Below are 23,312 nucleotides of genomic sequence, written 5' to 3'. Positions count from 1 at the left end.
GCAAACAGAAACTAACAGGCTATGTGGAGAAAGTCTCTTCCTTTAAATTCCTGGGAGCTTACCTTAGTGAAGACCTCACTTGGAAAAACAATATAACTCACGTGGTTAGGAAGGCCCAACAGAGACTCCATTTCCTCAGGGTCTTGCGAAAGACCAATAATGTTAAACAACAATTGATGACCTCTTTCTACCGTTCCATAATAGAAAGTGTCCTCTCATATTGTATCACAGTGCGGTACGTTGGTACGTTGGCTTGACAGCAGCCAAATAATAAACCCAGCACTGTAATAATAATAATAATAATAATGATAATAATAATAATAATAATAATTACACCCTGCCCATCTGGCTGGGTTTCCCCAGCCACTCTGGGCGGCTTACAGCAAAATATTAAAATACAACAATTCATCAAATATTAAAAGCTTTCCTAAACAGGGCTGCCTTCAGATGTCTTCTAAAAGTCAGATAGTTGTTTATTTCTTTGACATCTTGTGGGAGGGTGTTCCACAGGACAGATGCCACTACCGAGAAGGCCCTCTGCCTGGTTCCCTGTAACCTCACTTCTCGCTCTGAGGGAACCGCCAGAAGGCCCTCGGACTTCAGTGTACGGGCAGAACGATAGAGGTGGAGATGCTCCTTCATGTATACTGGTCTGAGGCTGCTTAGTTCATACCCAAATGCTCTGCAACTGCCATGACTCATAATCCTTCCCTCTCTTCAGTTCATTAAAGTGCACATACACCTAATGCCCATGGCAGCAACTGCCTTCTGAAGGTTCCTTGGGCTGGAAGTAGAGCAGCACAGGTGAAAGCAACCACCGCCTGTGAGCAAACAGAGTCTTTCTCTGGAAACAACCTCCTTATGAGGGCTCCAGGGCTGGAAGCTGGGGCAAGACCGGTGGAAAAAGCTATTACTTGCTAGTCAACAGATTCACTCTTCCCTCCATGCAAGTTGCCAGTTGCCTGCAATGATTAATAGGAACTACTCCCGCACTTATACCATCAAATTCTACAGTGCCAACTTCCAAGCATGGTTAAGTACCACACTTTGATTTTCTGACATTATTTATTCAGTGCCAGAGCTGCAGTAGCATCTGTGCAGCCAGTTATTCAAGATTTAACTGCTCAATTAAGAGAATTGGCTGCCCCTATGCTAGTGGACCAGGTTTAAGGATGCTGTATTGATTTTCAAGCCTCTAAACAATTTGGGTCCAAGATACCTCAAGAACCATCTAATCCCTTATATACCTGCCCAATAACTGAGGACTTTGAGGGGTTAGAATTCCTGCTCCATGTTTGCAGTCATGGGATTGTTGTCTATCACATGATGGTGTACGTTTTGACTCCACAGAGTGGGATGGGAAGTGACGGAGACAGGATGTTTGTGTTACTGTGTTCCGTGAAGTGGGACTATTGTCCTTTTTTTCCTTCTCTTTGCTGTCTGATGCTAGAGAGAGAGGGAGCCACGTTGCAGTGCTCCGTGTGTGTTTATATATAAATAAAGTAGATTAGCCAAAATGCTGAGGTCTGTCACGCGAACTGTGAAGACTCTGTGTGTGCCAGTGTCTGTTGGCATCGGTCGCTGTGATGTTCGGGCTGGAGAAAGCTTTTGAAGCTCCTGAACGATTGACCAGGAGGGAGGGAACATGCCAGTCGGGCATGTGTCTCTGCCGGGGTCCTACTCGAGTGTACGCTGAACTCCTGACAGTTAGTGGTCCCCCGTGGTTTGGATACACAGCTTATACCCACCAAGATACAGTAACACAAACAAATCATTTTCTCTTCCCATTCCCCCAGTGATTGATGCATCACCACATCTATATGTTGATAGATTAGGAATAACTTTCTGACAGTAGGAGTTGTTTGACAGTGGAGCAAACTCCTTTAGAAAGTGGCAGAGTCTCCTTCATTGAAGGTTTGGATGACCATCTGCTAGAGGTCCTTTAATTGAAATTCCTGTTGGACTAAATGACTATTGAGATTCCTTCCAACTCTACAATTCTATGATTGATACATTGGCATTTATAGCTAATATTGTGGAGCTGCAAAACTCTATGAAGATGTGAAGGCAAGGCATGAAATAACCTAGTGTGGTTACAGGGATCTATGTCTTTGAGTATGGCCTAAAATAGATGGACTATTAATGGAACTCACATCAGTTAGCACAACCAGAGCATACGAGGGCGTTTCCCCAAGTCCTTGCAGTCAGCATGGAACATAAAACGGCTCACCCAACTGACTAACCAACCAGCCCGTCCCCACTTGCAAGCATCAATCGCAGCTTTGATCCCATGGGACTCGATCAACCAAGAAATATGGAGGTGGACAGAAAGCCCACCAAAAGGAACAAGCATTCCTTCAATGTTGTATAGCATCTGGAAGCCACTGCTGCCTGGGACATTCTGTAAAGTATTCAGCTGGTTCCTCCTTAGCCCGTTTGTTTTGTCTGAACAATCAGTACATTATGACCCAAACAGCTCAAGGGAACCGCTACCCACATCCCCATTGCTCTTCAGAACCACCCCAGCACATTGCCAGAGGCTTCTCATATCTTTCAAGCCCACAAGGATCACATGTCCCAAGAAGCTAGGGAGGTTCCTCCCATTCCTTTTATAAAAGCTGTTTTGAACCTCGTCCTTCAAACTGTGGGACGTGTTCCTTACTAGAAGCTGTGCTCCTGTTACAGCTTATTGCCACAGAGCCAAGTGTGTCCCTCAGCCGTCAGCCTTCGGAAACCAGTCTCTCAGTAAGAAAAGATTTTCCAATGGGACAGAGCTTCTTTCTTGATAATCGGCGCCCACGTTGGGCTCAGGCCTGGCTGCTCGCAGTCTGTGCTCTACTTTGCCTCAAGTCCGGGGGTAAGTATCATCCACATCCCTCCTTACAAGAGGTAAAAGAAAAACAAGACACTAGTTAATGTATATAATTCATCTGCCTGTCTTCCTAAAGTGAAGAAACCCTGCAAGTGCTTTGAGCGGTGCTATGGTCAGGCCTTCTGTGGTGGTTAATTTCCAGGGGTTGTGCATATAAGCAAAATTGTACAAAGCCAAAACGACCTCCAGCCCCTAAGAACTCTGAGTTAAGCCCTCCAGTTTACTTACTCGGGTCTTGAGAAGCCCCACTTCTTCCCACAGTTTCTCTTCTCCTCCCTCAGTATTTTTCTTTCTTTTTTTTTTTTGCAACATAATTTTTATTGATTTAACATAAATAAAATTAAACAAACAATTTCATGTAATTCTACAAATTCATACTTAAGACTTCCTTCGACCTCTCCGTGAATCTTCCGTTATCTATTTCACATCAACTTTCGCATCTCTTAATATTTATTGACATAATCTTGCTTTTCTCACAGAGTTCTTTTAAACCCTCCTAGCGTGATTTGTCCCTGACTTAGTTTATCCAGATAGTCCACAAATTTTCCCCAATCTTCTATAAACCTTTGATCTTTTAAGTATCTAACTTTCCCCGTCAATTTAACTAGTTCCGCATAGTTTAGTAATTTCTCCCTCCATTCTGCGATTGTCGGTATCTTCTGTTGTTTCCAATTTTGGGCAAGTAGGACTCTTGCCGCTGTTGTGGCATATTGGAAGAATTTGAAATCTTGACTCTTAATCTCTTTTCCTGACAAACCTAATAAGAAGGCCTCTGGTTTTTCCCCAAAAGTACATTTTAAAATACTCTTCATTTCCGTATATATCTCTTCCCAGAAACCTTTAACTTTTTTACAGTCCCACCACATGTGGTAGAAGGTTCCCTCTTCTTCTCTGCACTTCCAGCATTTATTGCATGTTTTATACATTTTTGCTAATTTCGCCGGCGTAATATACCAACGATAAAACATTTTCATTAAGTTTTCTTTCAATGTTACACATGCGGTGAATTTGAGATTTTTCTTCCATAGTTTCTCCCATTCTTCGTAATAGATGTTATAGCCGAAGTCCCTTGCCCAATGAATCATTACCGGCTTCACTTCCTCATCTATCAGGTTCCATTCTAACAACTGATTGTACATTTTTGATAAACTTTTATAGTCATTATTTACTATCTCAGTTTGGAATTTTGATTCTTCCTCTACATATCCTCTGTCTTTAATGTCTTTCTTAACTACTTCGTTAATTTGGAGATAGTGGAACCAATCAAACACCTTTTCCTTGACTTGGTCATAGGGTTTTAGTTTCCACTTCCCCCCTTCTTTAGTTAATAATTGCTCGTATGTAATCCATTTATCATGCATATTAACTTTTTTGACACTCGTGGCTTCTAATGGGGACATCCAATGCGGAATTTTTGGTTCCAGTAACGGTCTATTCCTCTCCCAGACTTCTATTAGAGGACCTCTAAATATGTGGCTTCCGAATCCCTTATGTACCTTCTTCTTCTCATAACATAGGTACGCGTGCCACCCAAATCTATTATCGTGGCCTTCCAGATCCAGTAATTCTTTATTTTCTAATTTTATCCATGATTTTATCCAACACAGGCACGCTGCCTCGTAATATAATTTCAAATCTGGGAGTGCAAATCCTCCCCTTTCTTTTGCCTCTGTCAATAATTTAAACTGGATCCTTGGTTTTTTACCCTGCCATATGTACTTAGAGATCTCTCTTTGCCACTCTTTAAATATCCCGGTACCCTTAATAATCGGGATATTCTGAAATAGAAACAACAACCTTGGTAATACGTTCATCTTAATTATGGCTATCCTACCCCAAAAGGATAATTTCAGTTTTCCCCACGTTATCAGATCCCTTTTGATCTCCTTCCATGTCACTTCATAATTATTCTTAAATAGTTCTATATTTTTAGGGGTTATCCATATTCCTAAATATTTCACCTTTCTAGCCACCTCTATCTCTGTTTGTTGTTGTAGTTCTTCAATTATACCTCGATCAATATTCTTTGTCAATAATTTAGTCTAACTTTTATTTAACTTAAAACCCGCCACCGTACCAAATTGTTCTAATTCTTCCAAAACCTCTTTTATTGAGTTTATCGGATCCTCTAATGTTATTAACAGATCATCCGCGAATGCTTTAACTTTGTATTCGTTTCGTCCAATTGTTATCCCCCTTATCTTCTTATTTTGTCTTATTGAGTTTAATAACACTTCCAAAACAGTTATGAACAACAATGGGGATAACGGGCAGCCCTGCCTCGTCCCCTTCTCTATCTTTATTTCATCTGATACCACGTTATTTATAATCAATTTCGCTTTTTGCTCGGTGTAAATTGCTTTTATGCCGTTAAAAAACTCTGTACCCACCTCCATATGTTCTAGTTGTTTTAATAAGAAATCCCAGTTTGTATTATCGAACGCTTTTTCTGCGTCCACAAATACCAATATAGCTTGTTTGTCACTTTTAGCTGATAGATATTCTATAATATTTATTGTATTTCTTATATTATCCTTCATCTGCCTCCCAGGTAAAAATCCTGATTGATCTCCATGAATATAGTCAAGCAGTATAGTCTTCATCCTATTTGCCAATATTCCTGTATAAATTTTATAATCTATATTTAACAATGAAATTGGCCTGTAGTTTTTGACTTGTGATAGATCTACATCTTGTTTTGGAATTAGTGTTATGAATGCCTCTTTCCAAGTCTCTGGTATTTCTCTTTCTTTTAAAATGTTGTTTATCACTTCTTTTAATGGAGATAGTAGTACATCTTTCATTTCCTTATAATAGCTAGCCGTAAATCCGTCCGGGCCTGGTGCTTTCCCTCTTTTTAGCTCTTTTATAGCTTTTTCTATTTCCTCCGTCTCTATTGGGGTATTCAGTTGTTCTTTTTTCTCTACTGATATCTTTTGCACCTTTTTGTCCTTTAAGAATCTTTCTATTTTCCTCAGGTTGAATCTCTCTCTATCTTTATATAGACCACTATAGTAATCTACAAATGCTTTCCTTACTTCTTTGGGATTGGTTTTCTCTTCTCCATCTACTATTATTCTGTTTATTGTACTCTGTTCTTTCCTCTTTTTTATCTGCCACGCGAGCAATTTTCCAGATTTATTTGAAAATTCAAAACTTTTCAGCCTCAGTTTTTTAATATTCCACTCTACTTCTCTATTTATTAACATCGCGAATTGAGACTGCAATGCCTTAATATTCTCTTTCACTCTCTGATTATTTGGTTTTTGAATTAATTTTTGTTCGTTTTCCATTATCTGTTTCAATATCTCTTTTTTCCATTTTTCTCTACCTTTATTTTTAATCGCATTTTGCTGGATGAAGAAGCCCCTCATCACAGCTTTGCTTGCGTCCCATACCACCTTTATTTTAGTACCTTGGTTCATATTTTCCTTAAAGTATTCTATTAACCTTTTCTGGGCTTTTCCTATCATTTCTTGGTCATCCAACAGATAATCTTTTAGTCTCCACCTGAAAGTTCTTTCTTCCAGGTCCTTCAGCTCTAGTTTTATTGGATTGTGGTCAGATAAAGTTTTAGCTTGGATTTCCACCTTTAAAATTCTTGGAGTTAACTCATTTGAGGTCCAGATCTGGTCAATTCGGGACAACGACTGATTGGGTTCAGAGTAATACGTGAACTGTTTTACCAACGGGTGTCTAAGTCTCCAGCTATCAATCAGGTTGCAATTCTTGACTAATGAGAAGAAGGTTCTGGGTAACTTTCCATCTTTGCCGCTTCCTTCTCTCAATCTATCCATTTCTAGGGAGACCACCCCGTTCATGTCCCCCAGTATTATCATTTTCTGGTCTACGTACTCTAATAGTTTTTCTTCTAGTTTTTTAAAAAAGGCAGACTTGTTGTCATTTGGAGCATATATCCCGATAATGATTAAATTTTCCCCTTGCCACTTTATTTGAACCCCCATAATCCTTCCCTCCTCATCCTTGAAAATTTGTTGTGCCTCAATTTGCCTTTTGACATATATGACCACCCCTCTCTTTTTATCTTTATCAGAGGAGATAAACTCATTTCCCAGTCTTTTATTTATCAGAACTCTTTTATGTCTTTTTGCTATATGTGTCTCTTGTAGACAAATGATATCCGAGTTTTCTTTTTTTAATGTTTGTTCAATTTTATTTCGTTTTTTCTTGTCATTCATCCCATTAATATTCCAGCTAATAATTTTTAATACCATGGTAAATAAGTTTAATCCTGTTTATCTCCTTTTTGTACTTGAACTACCTTCTTACACTTCCTGATCGTCTTCCCCTCCTCCTCTGTTTTCTACTTCTTCCTCAGATTCCGTACCGCCCGCTGCTTCTTCTCCCTTTTCTTCTTCTTTTCCTGTTCTCAATTCTTTATATTTCCTCAGAAATTTCCCCGTTTCCTCTGGGTTTGTCAACCTGTGCCTTTTACTCCTATAGATAAATGAGATCCCTTCCGGGAATTCCCATTTAAACTCTATGTTATTTTTCTTTAACGTTTGCACAAGAACTTTATAAGGATCTCTACGTTTCAATATTCTTATTGGTATGTCTTTGAAAATTATTATATAATTTCCATTAATGCACAATCTTTTTTCTCTGTTTTTTTGCAAAATCATATTTCTCAATTCCTTATCTTTAAAAGTAATCAGGCAGTCCCCCACAAATTTTTTTGCTCTAGTTGTTTTAACTTTTAGCCTAAAGGCGGATTGTATCATTCTTGCTACCTCCTCTATTGGTAGTTCCATCCAATATGCCAATTCTGCTGTCAATTTCTCCTTGATATTTTCTCCTTGTGTTTCTGGTACTGCCCTAAACCTCAAATTATTCTCTCTCTGTCTCAATTCATGCATCGCTATTGAATCTTTCATCTCCTCTTGTGCTTTATTCAATTCTAACACCTCTGTTCTCAATTTGTCTTCTTCCCGCCTTACCTCTCTTATTTCTAACTTCGTTTTCTTCAAACCTTCTTCTACAGCCTGTGTTCTCCTAAAAGCTTCCTTTATTTGTCCTTTTAGTTCATTAACTGTTTCTTCAATTTTTTTATCCATTTTCCCTATCTTATTGTCCACTTGTTCTAGTTTCTCTTCTAAATTTTTCTCACTGTGTCTGATTTCTGCGAACATTCTTAATATATCTGCTTTGAAATCTGCTTCCTGTTTGGATCCCTTTCTTTCTATTGGGGTCCCTCCCTCATTTCTTTTTGCTGTGTTCGCCATTATTTCTATCCGGTGCTAAATTGACAATTATCACTTATCTCTTATATATTATCAATATACACCTTACTCTCCCCTTAGTCCAATATATTAAATATAAATGACTATTTTCGCCCAATCCACAATCCGAACACCAAACCTTGTCCACTTACCAATATTCTCAAACCCCAAATATTAACCGTCAAACCATCAAAATTTTACCCCTCAATAATAATAATAATGTCGCTTTAGTATATCCAAAGAGGAATGATCAGGGAAAAAATTCAACTTTCCTACTTCCCGACCCTTATTTAGAGTCCTGCAAACAATTGGGTCTATTAAAGTTCTGGTTAAGAAGTAAAAAGAAAATTAAATAGCGCGGGAAGAGGTCTTCCAATCTATACAATCCTTCATTAAGAACATAGCGATGCAGACATATCTCCAAAAACCAGTTGTTTAGTCTTGTTTTATCCACTAGATGTCCTTCTGTCTCTTTCTCAGGCAAACGCCTTCTTTCCTAGAGCCACTTCCTGAGAATGAGGAAGTAATTTTCCCAAGATTCAATAGGTTTCCGATGAGACTCACGCCATCCCAAAGTTCTTAAATGTTTTTACCCATACTGTCCTCCGCAGATGATACAGTCTTTAAAGATCTTTAATATTTAAATCCCCTGTTATATTCCTTAGCTTCCTTTAGCTTCTCTCTGCACCTCGAATCCTGTTTCGTTTTTTTTTCCGTTGCTGGAACACTGCTAAAAGACGCTGCTGGAAATGGAGGGCGGGTCTTTTCTCCCCTCCTAATCTGCTCGCCAGCTCTTTAGGGGTTTACAGTTCAAATAGTCTTTTCTGTTCCCTGTTAAGAATACGTCGGGTTTGATACAAAGTATCCGCTTTCCGGCGTTTATTTAAAGAGTTGCAGCCTTCAGGGAAACGGATAAGTCCGCTAGTACATTTCCTTTACTCTCCCCGCTCTGGAGATTACCTTGCGCCTTGTAGATTCCGAACGATGGCCGAACTCTGCATATTCTTTACACTCCCGGGATTTTCCTTTTGTCTCTTTCTTTTTATCCAGAATACTTAAATTAGTCCCAGGTTTCGTTTAGTTTGAGAGCGTCGCGCTTCTCTCGGCGAGACCGGGGCTTCACTGCTTGGGGGATAGGTAATGGCTTCCCTCAGACCTGCCGCTCCACCCGCCGTTCTCTTCGCTTCATTAATTTGAAGTTACCTGACGGACGAGCGAGCCGCAAATGGTCCCACCGGGTTCCTAGCCCTCTTGACACCTTTCAAGAGGTAATTCGGGGGGTTTCTGCGCCCTTCAACACCCCCTTTCCCCCAAAGTAGCTCGGGATTTTCCCAGCGGCAAAATCCCCTCCCGCTACGAGAATGCGCTCCACCGGAAGTCTCGATCGCCGCCAATCTCACTTCCTCCCTCAGTATTTTTCTAGCCGATGCTGCCTCTGTCGTCTCCCTGCAAAGATGCAGACCTTTTGTTTAGAAAGAAACTTTCTTCCACCCCAAGCCATTTACTGGTTTCCTCTTTGCATATGGAAAACCTGGTGTGGAGAGAGATCTGTTAAACCCTCCAGCTTGCTTACAGTACAGTGGGTCTCTTAACAGCTCCCTTCATGCCAGGTTTCACATTCTGCTGCTCCACTCCTTTCCGGGGCGGCGGCGGCTGCTGCTCTAGTAATTGCCCTCACCCAATGCACCCAGCCTGGGGGACAGGATTCAGGTGGGTTGCTTTTTCTGATCCAGCTGTGGAAAGGAAGAGAAGGGGCCTCTGTGTGTAGGGAGGGTGGGGGTATTGCTCTGCCTGGACCAGCCAGCAGCCCTTCTTTCCACCCACCCCACCCATTTTCCATTTGATTCATCATTTCCCTGCCAAACTTGGGATCGCTTAAGTAAAGTCTGAATAAGACGTGGCTTCCCTGTATTGGCTTAGGCTGTGTGTGTTTGGGCTTCAACTGTTTCTGAAAGGCTAATTCTGTGAACACACAAACTAACACGCCAGGGCTACGGATGTGTTGTTATTGTTGTACACCACTCCAATCTCTGATCAGTGCAAGATTTCAGGGGTTCCAGGCATGCTAAACCAGGGTTTGTGTTTCATTTTGGGAATGAGGCACAGCGGCAACTTTGGTGTCTTTATAACGTAAGGTTTATTTATACATATATGCAATCCGAGCCTACGATGGAGGGGTTCATGGCATTGACACCCCAAAAGGGTCTTACTCAGAGGTCAGCAACCTTTTCCAGTTGTGGGCCGGTCCACTGTCCCTCAGACCATGTGGTGGGCCAGACTACATTGGGGGGGGGAGAACGAATTCCTATGCCCCACAAATAACCCAGAGATGCATTTTAAATAAAAGCACACATTCTGCTCATGCTGATTGCCAGACCGTCTGTGGGCTGGATTGAGAAGGTGATTTGGCCGCATCCGGCCCCAGGGCCTTAGGTTGCCTACCCTGGTCTTGCTTATCCCACAGCTGCAACTGTGGATTCAAAACAGAAATCAGCCACCATGCTCTGATCCTCTCTCTAACTTGCCTCCTTTACCAGAGTGCAACCCTTTTTTCTCCAGGTAACATCCCAGCCAACTCCGAATAATCTAATTCAAATTCTGCCTTTCTGTTCTAACTAATTCTGGGCAGAGGGAGGGGCCCCTCCCATTTGCCACCTTGGAGTCTCCCCTCCCCCCCATTGTCTGCCTGGCGCAGAGCTTTGTTTCTTTGGAGCCACAACTTGGGACTCCTGGTCTCCCTTATTTAAAACTCACTACTGTATGATTGGAGAAGTTTTTGAAGGTAAGTGTCTGTATTCCTCACTTTTGTATGCCATGACTAGGATGACCTGATGTTATGGAGGAGAGAGAGGAGACCTGCTGGACTACATCAAAGGTCCCTCTAGTTCAGAGCTTCCCAAACTGTGTCTCGTGACACATTAGTGTGTCAGCTGCAGTGTGTCGCACAAACACTCCCACGCTCCTCCTGGGGTTGGAAAAGGGGTTATTTTAACCTCTGGTTTGTTAGTAAAACTGAATTATGAAATGATGCATGTCTAAAAAGTGTGTCACCAACATGAAAAGTTTGGAAAGCTCTGCTTTAGTTCAGCATTTGCAGTCTAGTATCAGGAGCAGAGAGCGATGGCTGCCATTACCTCTCCTTCCAAGAGACACCAGTGTCCCCATGGGTCAGAGTTCCACCAGGTTTGAAAATGACAGCGTCCTTGCCAGGACCAATGTCTCTTGGAGGAAAGAGCAGCAGGGTGCCACAAATGTTCTGCAGGGCTTCTGTCTTCCATGCCACTGAAGCAGCTAGCAGACTGACAGACATTTTAAAATGGTAAGAGAAAATTTTTAAAAAAGAAGAAATACTGCAGCCATGGTCTCATCTCCCCTCAGACTGCTGTGGGAATGCTAGCCTTGAAATGGCTCAAATTCCTGCACCCTCAGTTTGCCAAGCTTGAAAAAGGTGCCAAACTGTGAAGTCCATCACCTTTCATAATCGGGCATGACAAAAATGATGCTGAGGCATTCCAGCCTGAAAGCAGAAGGCCACAAAGTGTGGTGGGGATGGGAGCATGTGCCACGGGCGAGAGAAATCGGCAGATAACTCCGTCTAAGTAACTGTGGGGGCAGCAAAACTAGAAGATTTGCCTCATTGTATCCTTGAATGCCAGCTCTATTCTTATATCAAAGCACATCACACATAGGGGGCCTTACGTGTTTTTGGTGGTGTTCAGTCGTTTAGTTGTGTCTGACTCTTTGTGACCCCATGGACCAGAACACGTCAGGCACTCCTGTCTTCCACTGCCTCCTGCAGTTTGGTCGAACTCATGCTGGTAGCTTCAAAAACACTGTCCAACCATCTCGTCCTCTGTCGTCCCCTTCTCCTTGTGCCCTCCATCTTTCCCAACACCAGGATCTTTTCCAGGGAGTCTTCTCTTCTCATGAGGTGACCAAAGTATTGGAGCCTCAGCTTCACGTTCTGTCCTTCCAGTGAGCACTCAGGGCTGATTTCCTGAAGGAGAGGTTTGATCTTGCAGTCCATGGGACCCTCAAGAGTCTCCTCCAGCACCATAATTCAAAAGCATAGGGGGCCTTACTTAAGAAGATGAAATACTGCAGATAGGATGAAAATGAGGCTTCCTTTTTTTTATTACAAGGAACAAACTGATACGTCATTTGGAAGGCAGCCTCTTTTGCAGTCTGAGGAAAAAGGTGTTTGCAACCTATTTTAAACAACTGCAGCAGAAATTCTGAGATTTAAGGATATGTATTTATTTTGACATGCATCGTTCACATGTTGCAACTTTTATTTTAATGTTGACATTGTAGTAGCTTTTGCAGAATAAATCTGAGATTCTGTTTTAGGTATACCTTTAAAAAAAATGGAGTTGAAATGAATTTTATTTTAGCTTTAAATATGTTCTCTTCTGTTTTGATACGTTCTGTGGACAAAGTCCACAAAGTTCTCATCGTTCACTCGTTAACACTAACACAAATATTTCCCCTTTTCTCTCCAGCCGGCACGGATGAATTTATTCAAATGCAAAAATTTTGTGGCTCTTTTCCATTAAAACACTTGTGTGGACAGGAATGGAATGAAACTCGCAGAGAGAAAATGACATGCTGCGATTCCAACTACTGTTCTGATGAATATCCTTAAGTTGTTTTACCCCATCAGCCTTTCCCTTCCCTCCTTCCCTCCTCAGTTTGCTATTTTGTTTTGGAAACTGCTTTGGGGATGCATTTGAATGGAAATACGAAGCGTTGTAAGAATGCAATGATTCCAATCCAATCAATCTAACCGCTACCACCGTCTGCTCAAAAGCTGCTGCTTTTGAGTGCGGATCTCAGAAAGACACAATAAATATTAAGCGATTCTTTCTGTCCCTTCGCCACGGTGGAAGTCAGGCCTTCATGAACTGTAATCCAAATGACAGACAAAAGACTTCTGTTGCCATTTTGATGGCATGTACCGTATTTTTCGCTCCAAAAGACGCACCTGACCGTAAGACGCACCTAGTTTTTAGAGGAGGAAAACAAGAAAAAAAATATTCTGAATGAAACAGTGGGTGTATGGTTTTTGTGGTTCATGCTGTGGCCACAGACATGTGATCTGATGGTGAATTTGGGGACCCCAGGCAAGAATCCTGAGGATCCATGTGGATCCGTGCTTTGTAACCACATTTTTGCACCACTGCAGCCCCAGGAAATAGTGGGTGCATGATTTTTTTGGTGCAGGCTGTAGCCATAGATATGCTATGTGATCTGATGATGAATTTGGGGTGACCCAATGCAAAAATCCTAAGGATCCATGGGCTTTTACCTTCCCCCCTCCCAGGCAGTCTCCTTTATCTCTAGCATCCCTTATCTCCCTCCCTGATCTCTTGCAGATTAGCGGCTTTGTTTCAACACCCCCTTCCCTCTTGTTTGCCTTAGTGTCTTTTCCTTAGCTGGAGCAGTTTTTTTGCTCCTCCTTTTCTTCTAATTTCTCTCCTCATTGTTTTAGTCTTCCTGTCTCCCCCCTTTGCAAGTTTGCTGTCTTTACCTCCCCCCTCCCAGGCAGCCTCCTTTATCTCTAGGGTCCCTTATCTCCCTCCCGATCGCTTGCGCATCAGCTCCTTCCTTTCAACACCCACTTCCCTCTTTCAAAAAAAGAGCATGATCTGCTCTTTGCCCCTGGGCAATTCGGCTCCAGGGACCACACATTCACTCCATAAGACGCACAGACAATTCCCCATACTTTTTAGGAAGAAAAAAGTGTGTCTTATGGAGCAAAAAATATGGTACTGTAATCTCTTGAGGGGCTTTGGGTGGAAGGGCAAATCTGCAGGCTCTACTACCAATACGCCACCCAAATGACCCTCCACAAATAGGAGGACGGCTGTGCCTTGTGGGGAGACTTCTGAAGGCTCCCACACATGTTTTAGATCAATTATTTTCCAGAGTCCTGAATGCAGAGGGAGCCCCCATGATCACAGGAGAGCCTCCGCTTCACAGTGCATAGTTCCCATCATAAGAACACCTGGTTATCCCTAGCTGTGAATGAAATGCTCCTTCAGTTCTCAGCTGTGCTCCTCCTCTGTGCTCTAGAGAGGAGGACCATTCACTTCTGTCCACTCATTTATGCATTCCTTCATTCTCTGGAAGTTTTCAAAATATGCCCCGCCCCCCTACCTTCAAATGCACAATTGTCTTAGAGATTAGGGTGGGATGGGATGTTCCTTGGTGAGTTCATAGTTGCCGGCTAAGCATTGCTTTACACAGCCCACATTTACCAGCCCCACACCTGACAATGAGGCCTAAAATCCCTAATTATGACCAGAGACTTGAGGACTCCTTCCTTGAACTGGGCAAATTACAGTAGATGTTGTTGGAAATATTAGTCTGTGGTAGGGATGGTGGCAAAGTTCATTAAAAGGAAATGAGAGTGAGCTTAGATTGCATTATGTTGCATTCTTGGGAGTAGAATGCCATATGACTTCTCATTTTTTTGGTTGTGTTACCAATTTAAAAAAAAAATCTTTTCAGGCCGATATTCCCATTGCTGTTCTCGATCTTATAAATTGACTATCTCTCTTTTATATTGTTCTCTCTTTTCTTAATATTTATATCAAAGTTTAAAAGTTAAGTGGCAATCTATATTCTGTTTGGTTCCCATGTAATGATTGTATCTTGATTTTTCCTTGAAAACACTGTCCCTGAAAGTTGCAATAAATATTTAAGTAATGGATTTTAGTCTCTGATCATATTTGCTCACTGCCCTCTCACACATTGGGGGAAATTGACAGCCTTGCTTCCACACACAATGGGGAGCAGGGCTGATTTGAGCGTCTGAAAGAAGCAGGTTGAGTGGAAAAAACAAACAAAACTCACTTGTGCTAACTCTGCCTCAACATTGCTTTCACAACTTGAGCATTTCATCTGTTGAGCAAAAGGACTGAAGGGGGAATCTTTGCACATTCAACTGAATGTACAGTGGTATCTCGGGTTACGTACTTAATTAATTCCGGAGGTCCGTTCTTAACCTGAAACTGTTCTTAACCTGAAGCACCACTTTAGCTAATGGGGCCTCCTGCTGCTGCTGCCACGCCCCCGGAGCACAATTTCTGTTCTCATCCTGAAGCAAAGTTCTTAACCCAAGGTACTATTTCTGGGTTAGCAGAGTCTGTAACCCGAAGCGTCTATAACCTGAAGCGCCTGTAACCCGAGGTACCACTGTACTTAGAGCTGTATTTACCAACCCTTTCCCCCATGTAGCACTAGCGATGGAGGAGAAGCTCGAATCAATTTGCATTTAAAGCCAAATCTACTTATTTTTTTTACTTTCTTTTTAAAAAATATTTTTTATTGGTTTTACAAATAAACACAAACGAGTAAAAGCATATCTCTATGAGATTCTCTGAATCTCGATCCATCCCCCCATCCCCTTCATGGAGTCTTATTTTGAATATCTACAACTGCATATTCATCCATACTCCAATTTTTATATCAAACCATATTGTCTATGGTGGGGGTTTTTCCCCACTTCAAGTGAGTCAAATCCTGCTTTTGTTTCCATCTGCTTACAGTGGTCTCCTAAGTAACTTATCAGTTTTCCCCCATTCTTTTATAGTTTTTATCCTCTTGGTTTCTGAGTTTTACAGTCAGCTTTGCCATCTTGGCATAGTCCATCAGCTTTGTTTGCCATTCTTCTCTGGTAGGGTCCTTGTCTTCTTTCCATTTCTGGGCTAGTAACATCCGGGTGACTGTTGTTCCATACATAAAGAGTCTTCTGCTCCTTTGGTATGTCGGTACCTGATTTTTTTACTCTCTGAAACAATTTGAGAACCAAAACACAGATATCCTTCAAAAATTTACATTCATCTGAATTTTGCAGTGCAGCCATCAAATATTCATAAAAATGCATGTACTATGGAAACTTCGTTAAAGTGAATTTATTAGTGAAAAGGACATACAAAAAGCATTATATGCCTGCAGAAAGGTGTACACCATGGAGGAATATCTGTCCTGGTCATAGAGGCATAGCCTGCAATCCAATATTCTTGCTTACTTCCAAAGAACTTAGCGGAATCTATTGCCTAAGAAATGTATACAGGATGGCTGCAGAACTATTGTTGTCTTTGTTTCCTTGGATGTCTTGTTAGTTGAAAGCAACAGGCCTTTCTTTTGATAATAATCCTTCCCTGTTCAGATAGCACCAGAGGGCCACCGATATATGGGACATTCTGTGCAGCATTCAGCTGATCTTTTAGGCCATTTGGATTTGTCTAAATAGTCAGTACATCGTGTGCCAAAGAGCCCAAGGAACTTCTGCCCACACCTGTGTTGTTCTTCGGAGCCATCACAGCACATTGGCAGAGGTGTCCTCTACCTTTCAAGATCCCCCGGGATGAAGCGAAAAGTCAACAAGGTTCCTCCCAGCCTTATACAATGGATGTATTGCTAATTGCCAGAAACACACATCAGATAGTATCAGGTGGCTTCTGAGGTCTGGGACATTCTGTGCAGCTTCAACCTCACCCCTCAGCCAACCGAATTTGTCTTAACAATCAGCATGTTGTGCATCAAATATCCAAAGGCAACCACTGCCCTTCATTCCTGCTGCTAGAGCAACACTCTAGCATGTTGCCAGGGGCTTATTGTACCTTCCAAGCCAACCAGAGTGAGGCTAGAAGCCAATAAGGTGCTTCCAGCCTTATGTAAGGGATGTCTTGGACCCAGCTCCTCATACTGAGCAACACATTGCTGACGAGAGGTTGAGCGCCTTCTGTTTATCAACACTGAAAGCCAGCAGTCTCTCATCTGTCAACCTTCAGAGCAGCTTCTTCATACAAAAAGGATTTCCAATGGGGAAGAGCTTCTTTCTGGATAACCGGGGCCTACATGTGGCTCAGGCCTGCCTGCTTGCGTTCTGTATTCTGCTTTGCCTCAAGTCCGGAGGTAAGTATTATCCCTTCCGTCCCTAGAAGAGGGAAAAGAAAAAGAAGCCACTGGTAAACAGATGTTATTTCTACTCTTCTCTTCCTAAAATGGAGAAATCCTCAAATTTTCTTTTGAACTATGTCATGTATTAGCCAGTTTTGGTGGTGGTGGTGGGGTGAAGAGGGAACTTTTTAAATAGAAAGGCTCACAATGCAAACACACAAACAAGGAAGATGGTTGTTGTTGTGTTGGTAAGTACCGATAAAGCATAGTACCAGCACTCAGCACTCAGTTGGGGCAAGGACTGAGGATGCAAAATGATCTAGCACAAAACATCTCACCATCTTCTAGCAAGAGGTTTTGTCTTGGTACAATGTGTCTGTAAGGAGTGGATGCTGCCAAAGCTAGCAGAGATAACGCTCCAGGCGTTGCCAAAAGTTTAAAGCAGTTACAAGAGTTTCAAAAAGCACGTCCATGCCTAGCTCAGTCAGATGACTCGACTGGCGATCTCTTACTCCTCCTCCCCCAACAGGCCCATCTCCTCAGCACACACCTCCTACTTCCTCTGTTCTGTGAGTAGCTAGTTCCGGGCACTGCTCCCCCCTTCCTATTTCCTCCTCTGAGTCGGATGAGAGACTGCTGATGAGCTCTTTAGGCTCTCTGTAATTGCCTCTCTCCCCCCTCAGCTCTTTGGCAGCTTCCAATTCCCTGACAGTGTCGGGCACAGGACCATGGCACAAATCTGCATACAATTTCCATATCCTAATCTATGCACATAGATGGAAATTTAGTCTGACTTTCAAAGAGAAAACCCACTTTCTCTTTTTTCTGGGGTATAACAACAACAACAACAACAACAATTCTGACAGGAAGGGATGTGGGTGGCGCTCTGGGCTAAGCCACAGAGCCTAGGGCTTGCCGATCAGAAGGTCGGCGGTTCGAATCCCCGCAACAGGGTGAGCTCCTGTTGCTCTGTCCCTGCTCCTGCCAGCCTAGCAGTCCGAAAGCACAAAGTGAAGTAGATAAATAGGTACTGCTCCGGCAGGAAGGTGAACGGCGTTTCCGTGCGCTGCTCTGGTTCGCCAGAAGCGGCTTAGTCATGCTGGCCACATGACCCGGAAGCTGTACGCCGGCTCCCTCGGCCAGTAAAGCGAGGTGAGTACCGCAATCCCAGAGTTGTCCACGACTGGACCTAATGGTCAGGGGTCCCTTCACCTTTACCTTAATTCTGACAGTAAAGGGTGCAAACAACATTCTGTAGGCCAGAGATTTTCAACCTTTTTGAGTCTACAGCTCCCTTAACCAACTACAGGAGCCCAGTTTTGTCACCCCTTTTTGGAACACCCTCCCTTGTGGAGGGCTCCCTCAGCCTCCTCTCCCCTTCCCTCTCCTTGGGAGTCCTCCAGGCAGCAGCTGCTGCTGTCCTTGGTCTCTGGGCTGCCCCCTCCTGCCCCAAAGAGGGGTGGTTCCCAGAGGCACCATTCATCTGTAGAGCTTATAGTCAGGGCTGCTGCAATAAACAGCCATGGAAGCTGTTTGGGAGGCAGAGACATGAGAGCACATCAGAGGAGGGAGGGAAGGAGAGAGGGACAGAGTCCAGTGTTGCCCGTGGTACCCCTGACCATCATTCAAGGCACCCCAGGGTGCCACGGCACACTGGTTGAAAGCTACTGCTGTAGGCCTTAGCAGAATGTGTATCAATCGGTCCCTCCACAAATGAAGAGGGCAGTGGCTGGGGCCTCGCTGGCAGTGTGTTTTGCAGCACAGACAACTGCCCATTAGGGAAGAAAATAAGGGCAGTTGTAGGAGGGCTCAGGGCCTGTGGCTCCATAGTGAAGCCCTTGATCTGATTTTGAAGCCCTTGATCTGATTTTGCAGAGACTCGCAATAATGCAAAACTTCCTCTCTTTTGTAGTAGATGCTGTACAATGCAACAAATGCAGTTCAGGTGCCCCAAATGCGCCTTGCAAGCCAAGTGGTTTGGTATGTGAAGGATCATTCTGCACATTGATGAAAGTATATGATGGTAAGCATACCCTCCAACATTTCTCCAATGAAAATAGAGATGTCCTATATAACAACAACAACAACATTTTTATTATTTGTACCGCGCCCATCTGACTAGGTTGCCTCAGCCACTCTGGGCGGCTTCCAATATATAAAAACATCACAAAACATTTAAAAAACCTCATTATACAGGGCTACTTTGAGATGTCTTCTAAAGGTTGCATAGTTACTTATCTCCTTGGTTCAGGGTCCGAATAACTCCTTACCCTCCAACATTTCTCTGATGAAAATAGGGACGCCCTAAGAAAAAATGGGACATTCCAGGATCAAATCAGATGATTGTTCCATATTCACTATATAGGGAAATGTAAACAGTGGCTGACCTTCAGGTCTCAAATTTCAGCCCTGCCCTGTGCGGTGCCAAAATTCGGTACCCCCTTGCCTCTTCCCTTCCATTCTACATCATAGATTCTACATTATGACTACTCTCAATTTAAATACCCCTTCTATATGTAGGCTATAGAAGCTGTGATATATTGCTTGGGGGGGGGGGTGTGCAGGAGAAGTGAAAAGGAAAACAAGACTTCAGTCGCCAGTTATGTGAATGTCTCATCCAGAAAGTATAGCCAGAGACATTTTGGCAAATTAACCTCTCCCCGACATAAACTTTACGTCTGAAAAAGAGGATGTGTCCTTAAAAAAATAGACACATGGCAGCTATACCCCTGTAGCACCCCCGAGGCTTTATGCCCAGTGCAACTGCACCTCTAACTCCCCCTCTGATGTAAACATGGAACTGTCCCTTTTCATTTTTAACTAAAGCTAAGTGGTGCTGTGGTCTAAACCACTGAGCCTCTTGGGCTTCCTGATCGGAAGGTTGGTGGTTCGACTCCCCGCGACAGGGTGAGCTCCTGTTGCTCGGTCCCTGTTCCTGCCAACCTAGCAGTTTGAAAGCACGTCAAAGTGCAAGTAGATAAATAGGTACTGCTCCAGTGGGAAGTTAAACGGAGTTTCCATGCACTGCTCTGGTTCACCAGAAGCGGCTTAGTCATGCTGGCCACATGACCCGGAAGCTGTATGCTGGTTCCCTCGGCAAGTAAAGCGAGATGAGCGCCACAACCCCAGAGTCGTTCGTGACTGGACTTAACTGTCAGGGGTCCGTTACCTTTTTTATAAGGTCCAAGAGAAAAGCCAAGATAGACCAGCTCTCCCTGCTTGAAAGCTCCACAGGTTGGCAGGGTTGCCCCCCAGCCCCCCCATGTTTTGAGGAGTGTGACTCACCTGGAGTCAGCCAACACTGGATCAGGGGCTTGGTCTACCTCCTGATTCAGAGTAAGCACCAGTAATACCCGAGCCAGTGTGGTGTAGTGGTTAAGAGCGGTAGACTCGTAATCTGGTGAACTGGGTTTGCGTCTCCGCTCCTCCACATGCAGCTGCTGGGTGACTTTGGGCTAGTCACACTTCTCTGAAGTCTCTCAGCCTCACTCACCTCACAGAGTGTTTGTTGTGGGGGAGGAAGGGAAAGGAGAATGTTAGCCGCTTTGAGACTCCTTTGGGTAGTGATAAAGCGGGATATCAATTCCAAACTCTTCTTCAGAGGGGCTGTGATGGGTTTGGCTTCCCCTTCATCTGGGCATGCCGGGACAAGATTAAAAGCATCTGGACAAGCCTTCTTGTGCTTGACAGCTCCTGCAGACTTGGTCTTCTTTTCAGGTGGAGCAACCTTTTCAAGTAAGGGAGCAGACCCAGTGGCCTTGGCCCTCTCAAGTGCATTTAAGCAGGCCAACACCGTGGACCAATGAGGTCCCTCCTTATTGGAGGATGAAACAGGCATGGGAGGGCAGAGCTTGCATATGATCTTAGGGACCTCCTGTGCCCTTTGCTAGGGCCACAATGAATAAATTCAACAGGGGAATGCAAACCAACAATAATTAGAAAAATACACGAAACAAATGGGATCAGATTGGGAAGTGGGTTGGCGTTTACTTCAGCAAAGGCTTCCAGACTTAGGAAACCCTATTTGGGATCTATTTTAGATCATTGTGGTGGAAATTCTGAGGCTTGAGGTTGTTATATTTATTTTCACATGTATCTGCTTTTACTTGATTTTATTTGAACGTTGTTTTTTTTAGTGGTTTTAGCACAACAAATTCCAAAATCTATTCTAGGTACATTTTAAAGATGGAGTTCAAAATGTTTTTTACTTTGCTGTGGAGTAAACTTTGTCCCTTTGATATGTTCTCTACTCTTTTATGACATGGCCTATGAACGATCAATCACATTGTCTTCATTCACAAGTTAATACTAACAGAAATCCTTCCCTTTCTCTCCCCAGCTGGTGCAATGACTAAATACTACAAAGACTGTGGCGATGCAAAATCGAAAGCGTACTGTGGAAAAGATTGGGAAAAAGATAAGAAAATACATAAATTGTTATGCTGTGAGACTAATCAATGTAATTAATGATTTAGCAGTTATCCCTGGATCGCAAGAGGTTGGACAAAACTTGGGGTATCTTCCAACTCTATAGTTCTGTGATTCTATGAATATTTTATTCCTAAATCATTTCAACCTCTCCAGGGACCTCATGGTAGAGGGTGGGTAAGAAATTCTGTGGTGGTGGTGTTATCCTTTCGAGTGTGGATCTCAGAAAGACATAACAGTTTCTTTGTCCTTTCCGCGTGGTGAAAGCCAGGTCTTCCCATTGCAATTCAAATGACAGATGAAAGCTCTTTGCAGGTGTTCTAATGCCATCAGAACAAGCAGGCTGCAGGGGAAAGGCAAGACTGCCTCCTCCCCTTTTCCATCCTCATCACCATCTCTGAACTGATGGCTGTCAGTGTGACACAGGGAGCTTTCTGCATTCATGGAAGGTTCCCAAACCCAAGACCACTCATTTCCCAGAGTACTAAATGCATGAGAAACCTTCATGAGTACAGAAGCTTTTCCACTTCGCAGTGCACAGTACCCAGCAACAGAATGACTGTCTATGCATAGCTGTGAATCAAATACTGCATTGGCCTGGATATAAGCTGCACCGAATATAAGCCGCCCCTTTAAAATTCAAGGGGTGGGGGATAAAAAAATACAATTCCCGAATATAAGCGGCTCCCTTAAAATTCCACAGGCACTCACACCTGTTCTGTTTTACCGTATGTCTGTTTCAGCAGCGATATCGCAAAAGCCTAAGGCCATGAATTTAAGCTGCACTTTAACTTTTCACAGTCGGAATTTGGGAAGAAAGTGCGGCATATTCGGGCCAATACGGTACTCATTCACAGCTTTGCTTCTCCTCTGTGCTCTAGGGAGCAGGTCCACTCATTTGTGTTCACTCATTTAGACATCCTTTCATTGTCTTATTGTTTGAAAAATGACACACACCCCCAAAAAGTGCACAGTTTCCTTCGGAACTGGAGTGGACTGTGGTATTTCTTGATGAGGTCATGGGCACCTGCCAAGCAGTGCTGTGCGCAGTCTGCTCTCCTGGAAACAGCAGGACTCTTTATTCGGTTTTCATTTCCAGTAAAGCACATGTGGATCATCCCCATTGGCCACATTCCCCATATCTTACATTAAGACCATCTTCCAACATTTTGAGGCAACATCGGTAGAATTCCTGTTTTATAGATTCTTAGCTGAAGAAGATATCATACTTTTTAACCGGATGCTTCAGTGTTTTATTTGGAGTAAAGTTTAAAAGTTGTAATTATGTTTTAATCTATATTTGCTGCCCATGTAATTGTTGTTTCTTGATTTTTTCCCTTGAAAACATTGTTCTTTGTATTTTCCCTTCCTCAGGGCTCATTTATGTGTGATGCGCTTACATCTGTCATAAACTGAAATGCATTCACTGATCTTCTGTTAATGTAGTTGCAATAAATATTTCACACTGATTTCACTCACTTGTCCATTATATCTGCTCATTGCCCTCTCACCTGCTGGGGGAAAGTGACAGGACACACTGATTTGAGTGTTGGCGAGAAATAGGCTGAGTGAAAAATAAAAGAGAAAAACTCAATTTTGGATTAAAAATAATAATAACAAACTAAATTCCAGCCTTAGGGGCAGGGGATATATAAATGTCTACTAATAATGAAACTACAGTGGTACCTTGGTTCCCAAACTTAATCTGTTCTGGAGGTCTGTTCCAAAACCAAAGCGTTCCAAAACCAAGGTGCACTTTCCCATAGAGAGTAATGCAAAATAATAATAATAAATATAAATATAAATAATAAATAAAATATAAATAATAAATAAAAACAATAAAATGGATTAATCTGTTCCAG

The 23,312-nt window shown here is 42.8% G+C and overlaps 2 long non-coding RNA genes across 2 annotated transcripts; one reads left to right on the top strand and one right to left on the bottom strand.

Annotated features, from left to right (window-relative positions):
- Positions 1–2,131: 2,131 nt before the first annotated feature.
- On the bottom strand, positions 2,132–9,820 carry LOC309365402. Its single transcript, XR_014166110.1, has 3 exons — positions 9,513–9,820; positions 3,101–3,141; positions 2,132–2,879 (listed from the first exon to the last, which is right to left on the bottom strand). It is a non-coding gene; the product is annotated as an uncharacterized lncRNA (long non-coding RNA).
- A 1,043-nt stretch (positions 9,821–10,863) lies between these two features.
- On the top strand, positions 10,864–22,924 carry LOC309365284. The gene is made up of 4 exons (XR_014165961.1): positions 10,864–10,894; positions 12,615–17,037; positions 18,935–19,045; positions 21,362–22,924. It is a non-coding gene; the product is annotated as an uncharacterized lncRNA (long non-coding RNA).
- The last annotated feature ends 388 nt before the right edge of the window (positions 22,925–23,312 follow it).

The sequence above is a fragment of the Podarcis melisellensis genome (assembly GCF_964234715.1).
Source record: "Podarcis melisellensis genome assembly, chromosome: 2".
Classification (NCBI taxonomy): Eukaryota; Metazoa; Chordata; class Lepidosauria; order Squamata; family Lacertidae; genus Podarcis; species Podarcis melisellensis.
The sequence above is the reverse complement of the archived record's forward strand: the minus strand, read 5'-3'. Positions and strand labels throughout refer to the sequence as shown.